The sequence below is a fragment of the Ceratotherium simum genome, chromosome 15, assembly GCF_057802395.1.
Source record: "Ceratotherium simum simum isolate JZ-2026a chromosome 15, ASM5780239v1, whole genome shotgun sequence".
NCBI lineage: Eukaryota > Metazoa > Chordata > Mammalia > Perissodactyla > Rhinocerotidae > Ceratotherium > Ceratotherium simum.
In genome coordinates this window covers 12,735,809-12,746,014 of record NC_141914.1, presented here as the reverse complement: position 1 = coordinate 12,746,014, position 10,206 = coordinate 12,735,809, and positions in this window count along the sequence as shown.

The window sequence follows — 10,206 nt, the reverse complement described above, 5'->3', positions numbered from 1 at the left end:
GTTTCTAATCGAGCATCATTCCACGGTCATTAAAATCTGTTATATAACATTTTTAGTGTTTGCTATGCAAGCATTTTAACCACCTGGTCACTTTCCCACTGTCTATGATCAATTTTTGCATTACATCTCTCATGTTTCAACCAACCATCTTCAGAGAACCAAACTGTGAGTTTTCAAATTACTGTAGTAAGTACATTACACTGGATCAGCCTTCTTAAGGGACTCTCTCTTCCTTAATTTGACTGACTGAACGACATTGAGGTTCAGTGACCCAAAAACTGGCAGAAAATTTTATGGATAATATTGCCATTTGTCATCAAAACTTTTAATAGAAATAATAGGAATAAGGATGAGCTGAATATCAGAAAAAGTGAATGGCATTTTTTTTTTTACAACTGACAAATATTTATGTCCATAGTATTCTTTCCATGAAACCACTTTTCCCTTACTCTGCTGTTGTCCTATATTTATGAGACATGTCCACTAAAGAGGACTTTCTCTGTTTTTGCCCTTCAGTAATCTAGATATTGAATTTATTGTTATAATGATTTATTTTGTCCAGACAATACCATACAATTGTACATATTTCAATACCAATACAGTTTCCCAGATGATGCTGAAATTCATCACCACAGCAATGCCGGAGAAAGGTAGTTAAACCATAAGCAGAAGATCTGGGTTTATCCTAGTGACTTGCTGTTTGACTGTGGGAGATACACTGGTCCTCCATGACTTTACTCATCTATATAATGAAGCACTTAAAAAATAGGCATTTATAAAATTCCCATTAGGTCTTAAGATAGTTGAAACTTTTTCTGGAGAGACTTGCATCTAGCTTATACAGGATCATACACAGTATCAAATCATTGTATGCTACCTCTTTTTACTTCTGCCTTACTCAACATAATTGTAGTTAAGCTTTTAATGGATCACTGCCTATATGTTAGTCAGGACTCAACTCAAACTAGCTTATGAAAAAAATAAGAGGCAGCAAGGAGGTATATTGGCTCATCCAATTGGAAAAGACAGCATGGCTCCAAGGACAGAAATGATGCTCTTTGATCTTTCATGCTCTCTCTGCTTTCTAGGTTTTGACTATTTTCTTCTACTTCAGATGGCTTCCAACTTGAGAGCAGGTGGGTAGTGTATGACCAGAAGTAACTCCAACTACACAGTCATGCGCCGTATAATGACTTCGGTCAATGATGGACTTCATATACGACAGTGGTCCCATAGATTAGTACTATATAGCCTAGGTGTGTAGCAGGCTACACCATCCAGTTTTGTAAGTACACTCTGTGATGTTCACACAATGATGAAATTGCCTAACAACACGTTTCTCAGAATGTATCCCTGTTGTTAAGCCAACATATGACTGTATATCATCCTAGATTATAACCCAGAGGAAGAGAGATTTCTCTTACTCAACTTTTGCATATAAAACCCCAGGAAAAGACTCTAACTGGCTCAAAAAGGATTCTAACTAGTTCAGTCACTGTGATCAGAGAAACAGAGTCCTATAACTGGTTCAAATTTACTGAGTAGCAGCACCACCTTAAATCTTATGTGTGGGGAAGGATGAGACCCTCAGAAGAAGGTGGTGATATTCTTTCCAGAGAAGAGAGAAGGACTAGACTGAGAAAAATAGGTATAAATACCAGAGTCTGTATTCAAAATTACCATCACAACAAGATATAGGATTGTTTTCTTTTGAGCTTTAGCATGGACTTGGATTCTTTTTGTTGATATATTTCAGGAGTTTAGCGAGAAGGGACAGCGCAATTACATTATTTGCAACCCATGTACCTTATTCAAGTTATTGTGGAAGAGTGTACTGTTCCTAGATACTTAATCTGTGCCAGCTTTAGTAGAGCTTTTTTTTTTGTTCATTAGGCAGTGCTTGATCTCTTTTGACAGCTTCAGTCCTATAATGCTCTTCCCCAGAGGCTGTACTTAAGGTCTAGTTATCTCTATACATCATAGAGGTCCAAGTTCATGACTTCAATTCTTATTAGACTCTTATTGAAATTCCAAGGATCCTGGATATGTGTTATATAGGAATCACCTGCGGGAGTTATTATTAAAGGCTTTGCAGTTCTTGGCCAGAATTTTTATACCTGTGAGGTTACAGAATGTGTTTGGTATCTAATGATTATGTTCCTTTTCCTTCTGTTGATCCTCAGAAGTGAGAGAGTGTATACATAAATTTATATTCCTCCTTTTTGCCTGTGATAAGTGAAATAATTTTACTATTGGGGAGTAAGCTGTATATTAAACAAAAATAGTAGTTGTTTCTTTGACAATTTCCCTTCATCTAATTGAATCAGATTTACCTTATTTAGTGTATGACAGTAATCGAGAAAATATATCTTTCTATATATCAAGTATATGTTGTTTTGTACCTCTATCACATATGAATATATCTACATAATAATATTTAAAAGGTGTTTTCTAGGTCAGTGAAAATTTCCCTCAAGACAATTTTTATACGAAAGCTAGTACTTAGCATAGGGAAGATCTGCAATTTAATTGCATCCATGCATTTTTTTTCTTTTTTTTTTTTGGTTTTATGACTTAGCTAATATTTTGTTTACATGTCTGTAATACTTATCACAATAAACTTTGACAATTATTTTGTTTCCCACAAGTTTTAATTATATATTTTTTCAAGACATGCTTTTTCCTCTATATAATGGGCATGACTCACAAGATCATTGTAAAAATTATTTCAAGTAAAGGCTATAACATAAGAGAACATGCTGCACAATTATATATTATGCTGCAGTATATTTTCCCTGAATCCATGTCCCTTCTGGTTGCTACATTTTTGTTAATCTTTATAGGAAAAGCCCTTGACTGGTTGGCTTTTTTTTTCAATTTTCTGTCTTTGCTTTCTGTATTTTTATTTTCTCATCAATCTACTCCAACTAGGTGTTCTACCCCCCAGTCTACTGAACCCATTCTTGACATAGCCATCAATTATCTCTATCTTGCCAAATCTAGGGGTCAACTCTCCTCCTCTAATTTGACCTTCTAGCAGAATTCCACACATTTGATCATCTCCTCCTTCCTGAAACATATCCTTCTCTTTAAGAAGGTAAACTTTTTCTGTAAAGCCATACAGTAAATATTTTAGGCTTTGTGGACCATATGGTTTCTGTTGCAATAACTCCACTCTGTTGTAGCACAAAAGCAGCCATAGACACTACGTAAATGAAGGAGTGTGGCTGTCTTCCAATAAAACTTTATTCACAGACACTGAAATTTGAATTTCATATAAATTTCATGTCACAAAACATTCTTATTCTTTTGATGTTTTTCAACCGTTTAAAAATGTAAAACTCATTCTTTGCTTGACAGCCATACAAAACAGACAGCAGACAAGAATTGCCATGGGGCCTTTAGTCTGCCAGCCCCAGGTCTAGAACAACACATCTCTTCTTTTCCCTGTGACACCTGTTGCTCCTTCTTTGTCTTTATTGCTGTATCTGACCTTTAAAGGTTGCAGTGCCTCCAGGCTCAGTTCTTGGCCCCTTTCTCTACCCACATTTCCTCCCTTGGTGATCTCAGTCAGCCCAGTTGCTTTAGAAATCATCTGTATGCTTATGATGCCCAAATTTATACCTTTATCCTAGATTTCTCCTTTTAACTCTCAACTCATTTATCTTAACATCTCCACTTGTAAATCTAATACTCCTTTAACACCTATCCAAATCAGAATTTTTTATTCTTTTCCTTAACTGCTATTCCTCCAACTTTTCTCATCTTGGTAAACGGTCTTGCCATTCACTCAGTTGTTCAAGGCAAAAACCCAGGGCTCATCTTTATTTTTTTTCTTTTCCTCACATCCACATCCACATCATAAACAACTTCTGTCAGTATTACCATTTTCTACTACTCACCAATTCCAACTTGGCTCAAGCCTTTCACATCTCTTGTCTGAATTACTTTGTTAGATTCAAAACTCATTTCCCTATATTTATGCTTACTCTCCTGCATTCTGTTCTCCATTGTGCTACCAGATTGACAATTTCAAAATGTAAACAGAATTATATCATTCTCCTGCTCAAAATTCTCTGATGACTTTCCATGATAATCAGAATAAATTCCAAAATCTGTACCAGGACCTACAAGGGCCTCCTAATGATCTGATTATCCCTTATCTCTATGAAGTCACCTCTGATCACTCTCTCCTTCTTATTTGTTCCATTCCAGTCACCGGCTTGAACTCTTTTCTTCCAGTACAGTCAGGTATCGCTTAATGACGGGGATACATTCTAAGAAATGCGTCGTTAGGAGATTTTGTCATTGTGTGAACACCATAGAGTGTACTTACACAAACCTAGATGGTATAGATTACTACACACCTATGCTATATGGTACTAATCTATCAGGACCACCGTCGTATATGTGGCCTGTTGTTGACCGAAACATCGTTGTGCGGTGCATAACTATATTTTACTTGGCTTGTTCCCTCACTTCATTCCAGTTTCTGCTCAAAATTACTCCCTCAGAAAAACTTTCCCTGCCGTGTTACCTAAAAAAGTAAACTCCTTTATTTCTACCTTTTTACCCTGCTTTTTTTTCCTTCATACAACTTACACTTTCTAAAATGGTATTAAATGCTTCTAAACTTGTTTACTGATTACGTCTCCCACTAGAATATCAGCTTCATGAAGAGATTTATCTTGTCTGTATCTCTTTATATCTGCATCTCAGTGCCTAGAATAGATTCTATTTGTGGACAAATGAAAGAAAAAGAACTAATTGATTAATTGACTGATTAATGAATATGAGGAAAAATGAGGACAGATTCTTGCACATAGCAAGTTTTAATAAAACTATTAATCTCCTATTCGATATATGTTAAGGATGTCCCTCAATATACATTTTGGAAGATCATAATCCATGAGCTGATGTGTCTATCAACCAAAGACTTGATTGCTCTGCATGTATTGCTAGTGTACTTTGCATCTTATAATTATTTATTCCATTTAGAAAACTATACACATACACATCACACATATATGGTTTTCCCAGCCTGCTTAAATGTTTTACTAGGCACCATATTTAAGAAGAACATTTACTAAAACTTCTGATGATGAAATTGATGTTTTAATTGTATGTTTATATTTTGTTGAATATTACTACAGAATATATCTACATATTAAATATGTATTATTGCAAACTAATTTGATATATATTGAATATTTATTGATATATGCTATTGTAGAATAATACAATTTAGTCAATTTCATTATCTTAAATATAGTTAAATGCATTTATCTTAAACATAGCCAATTGCATTATTCTGCAATGAGTCTTTTTTGTATGCAATTTCATCCTACTTAATTACTTTATCCTTTGAAGTTTTTGTTTTATATACCTTTTTGCAATAAAAAGTAAAAATGTAATTTTCAAAAGTTACAAAGGACTAAAACTACATTAGAATAATAAATAAATCACTCTGTTTCTCAGGTTTGGGGCTCCCAGTGGGAGAGGGAAGTGTGGTAATGGCCATGAAGACTCATTCTGCTTAATTTTTACCTTAAATTCTAAGTTCTCCTTGAGTTTTTACATTCTCATATTGTTTTCCCTTCAAATTCAACAGCCACGGCTCTCCCACTGACCTCGCTGTTACCACCCTAGATCCTACATCTGACATCCAAAGTCTTCCCGTAACTTTACAGTCTTCACTCTAATATTCTAGAGTCAGACTATAACCACTCGCTCTTCACTGTGTTTCCCCTCCTCCTTGTCATTGTTCATGTCCTTCCTGTAAACTGGACACTCCTTCCCTCTCCTTCCACCCACACTCAATTTCTAGGTATAAAAATTCCGCATATTTTTCAAATTTTCCCCGATATCCCCTTGTCAAAAGGAACTTCTCCTCTGAACTCTTCAAGGATACGCTTTGTCTATATTCTCTTTAAATGGAACTCAGCACTACATTGCAGTTTGATTTTTGCATACATATATTATATTCTCTTCTAGATGTAAATTTCTTGAGGATAGGTTCTGTGTCTTAAAGATCTATTTATATCAACAACAGACTCTTAGACAAAGTAACTTCCCAATAAATGAATTAATAGCTGGATATTATAACAAATTTATTATTATTGGAACAAAACATTCAGCATATTTCATAATTATGGCTATTTAATCTATTCTTATTTAATATATTCTGCTGACATCTTTTATCCAATATTTTTTGTAGTAGTTCATGACGTGGCTGAGCAAATAATAATAATAATAATAACAGCAGTAGAACAGAACAGAGAAGCAGAGGTTGACACCTGGAGCCAAATTTTCACTGAGTGCATCATTGAATCTGAGGGACAATATCAGCCAAGCAGGTATAGTAGGATGTTAGGAAACTGCAAGTATTATTTAAAATGGTGTAAGCTTATATATAAGTGGCCAGTAAACATCTCAACCTTGAAGTCCTAACAACACTGTGTTGAGAGAGAATTCTTTATGAGTCTTTCATTTTTCTGTTCATCATATGAGCAGAGGACCTAACCGACTTTTTACCTGGATATTTTTTTCAAAGATGTTTGTATAGTGAACAGCCTTAGAGTATAATGTCTACTCCAAAGCAGAGGTTTGTTTACTGCCTATCATAAAAGCCTCAGGTGCCCTAAACTCAGGGTCACTCTGCCGTGACAGACATCCACTCTGCCTGCAGCATCCACCTAGGTATCTTCAGGATGCCTCTGTGGGACTTGGGGGGCAAGGTGAACTGACGCAAATATGATACTCATGATGCTTGTGTCATGCGTAATAAAGTCACTTGTCTCTGACCCAGAAGGCTCAGGTGGTTTCGATAAAAGTAAGAGAAACCAACTCTAGATAATTAAAAAAGTTGGAGGGGTGGGGTACTTATGAGAAGCACAGTGGAAAGTTCACAGAACTGAAGAAAGAACTGAGCAGCCACATCTCAGGAAAGACAAGTCTAGGGCTCTCAACACTATGGACCCTTGAAGAGTCACTTTCTGCTTCTTACTTGAAATTAATCAGCATGTTCAATGAGCCATTTCACATTCTGCATGTTTAAAAATCAAATTCCTGGAAGAAATTACCCGATTAGCTGGGGTCACACGCCCCCTCACCCCGCTATGGTGAGGGGAAGCAGGACCACATAACTGACATTCCCATCAATCAGACTGAGGGAATCATTAAATCAACAATCAGATCAATAAACAAACAAACAAACACCCCCACTTCCTTAAGCAAGAGGTTTTCTCCTCTGAAGAAACTGCAATTTTCTCTTGGGAGGACAGTGAATACACATAACTTATTCCATTGCCCTGTTCGTTTTGACTTCCAGATGGGCAAAAATTTAGCTGAAGGTTAGTAACTACATAAGACCAAGTGCCCTACACACTGGCTCTTGCCTTGTCCTTCTATCCTGACATTTTTTCCTTGAAGTAGTTTTTAAGACAACTATATACTTCAGATGTGGGAAATAAGCAAACGAGCAAATGATTACCATGGACAGACCTCCAAACAAACACGCTCCACCGTTTCACTCTTCTATGACTTTGCATATGCTGTTCCTTTTACCTAAAATCTCTTCTCCACTTTGTGCACCATGCAAGTTTCTACTTGTCAGTCATGAGCAGCTTGTCACCCCTTGCACAGCTGCATGAGAGTGGCCTTGGGCCTGACCGTTTCCTTGCAAAGAGATAAAGAGCCTGCATAGCCTGGGCTGGACATGTTTCTTTGCTTAGAAATATCATTCCCTGTTCCAGGCTTGATGTGTGCTTCTTTGTTCTGTTTAAGCCTGTGTGTCACATGGGACATGGCCAACCCCACTGCTATATATCTGTTCCCAGTGAGGGGGAGGGGAGGGAATGGAGCCCTTCTCCTGCAACACAGAGGGGTGTGTGTAGACCATCTCGCTGCATCAGCTGCGGGCGAGACCCACCGGCCATGGGGGATGGACACTCACAGTTGAAGCTGATCTTGCTCTGCCTCCTCTCTTTGAGAGTCAAGTGTTGTTCCATCCAATGCCTGGCAAACTGTGTCTTTCTTACTCCCGCATCTGCAAACCACGCAGTGGGTTGACATCCGGGTACTGCTGCTATCAAATGGCAGGCACTGTCAAGCTCTGTGTCACCCCTCCATGCAGCGGGACTCCTCTCCTGGAGCTGCTAACAAGTGTCGCTTGCTCAACACTACTCATCCTTTAGATCTAGGCAAAGTTATTCCCCTTGTTCTTTCTGCTCCTCCTGTACTTTTACTTATCTATCTTAATATTATCTGCAACTCTTCATTTAAACATCCATATCTGCTAGTAGATCAACATTGCTTTGGATAGGTCTATGTCTTGATTATTGCATCGTCAACACCTACTCTGTTTCCTGACACTTAAGAAGAGTTAAATGAAGGCTTGTTAATTAAATTAGTTCATAAATAAGTAGATTAATAAATGAATTAGAGATTTCAGAGAAGCAAGGAGATCCAGATACTTCTTCTTGGAAATTGATTCCATAGTCTCCATTTTGGTTTTGTTTTCAGATCTTCTCCCTTTCCTTTTCAATTATCTCTGTACTATTCTCTAGAACACTGATCTTTTCATGATCTTCATAGTTTAATTCTAAGTTTAATACTCAATTCCTGTTGAGAAACTGTAGACAAATTTTCATTTCAAATGCCAATTTATCCCCTTTTCTAATATTGAGGTGTCCATCATGCTGCTTCCACAATTCTATTTAATTTCATTCACAACACTTCGGCAATTCATAGTCCTCACTACAGTCAAGGCCCACACAGCTCACCTAACTAGTTAGTGCCTAAGCGGAGACTTCCTTTCTAAAAAGTTCCTTTTTTCACTGAACTAAACACTGTCCCCTAAGCTGAAAGAAATAATATCTCTTCCCAAATTGCATAAGTTCAGGCAAAATTGAGATTATCTGCTTCATTATGTAAATTACAGCAAATGCCTAATATTTCCCCTGAGATTTTAACAAGCAGAACAGGGAGGCATGTAAGTTTAGGAGGAGTAAGGACACACGGAAAACCTTACTCTTTATGAATGTCTTCTGAGAATTCTGCCCTAACGTTTTGTTCCAAATCACCTTGTCAACGCCAAATAATGTGCTGTTTTCTTGCTTTAGTTGCTTTCTTTGTAAAACCCGAAGAAAAAAAATTATATGCTACAATGTCACCTCTCTTTCAGGACTCATAAAGAGAGAAATGTTTTCTTCTTTGTTTGCTTTTTTTTTTTTTTGATGATTGAAATACTGTCTCTCTCTTGCTAATTAAGCCCATTCACCTGTGACAAATGCAAGCTGTGCGACAGTTAGAACAATACAAGTTTGTCAGCAGGGTGACTCACAGAATGCTCTTTGCCAGGGCAAAATTGCTGATGTTCCAGCATATTCTTACATGTTAAAGTTTAACAAGTGACCATAAACAAATAGCTTCATTTATTCAAGAAAGTGAAAGACTTGAGAGGAGAGTGGAGATGTGACAATTGCTATTTCCTTTCTCTTGCAAAGTCAACCGGATGCTGTACAGCATAACAAATCCGTTATATACGATACATCTCTTCCATGGCAGATACAGACTGGCTTAAAGCTTTTGATGTATTTTTTTAACTTAGTTCTCTATGCTGCTCCTTTAGCTAGGCTCATCTAGAGCGAAGAAGTGAAGAGAAAAAAATCAAATCAAAATATAATGCCACCATGGCTATTCACTATAATGATGTTACCTTTTCACTATAATGATGTTACCTTTCATAAATTCATTCTCCCATTCTCTGTGTACCCTTTTATCGATGGCTAAACTTGAAGTGAACTCCTAAATTTGTGCAACTTATTTGTTCATTATTCACAATTGCACCTTCAACATCTATTATGATTCCTGATACATCAAAAAAATTTGAAAGAGCTTTGTTACTTGAATGAGTGAGAAAAAAATGAATGAATGAATGTGAATGAATTTTTTTCTCCCTGGCTAGTCAACAAGCTTTCTGATAGTAGTTTCCAGGGATTAACCTTTCCTTATATTTCTATACAACTTAGCAAACATACTTTCTTATCTTTCCTTTACTAGCCATAGTTCTGAAGACAGAATAGATTTGAATAAAAATTTATTGGTTGTATTATTTCTAAAAGGTTTTATTACTTATAAAGATCCTACCAGGTCACTACATAGTCAACTAAAGACCTTCAAGCCTTTATAAACATATTTCAACTG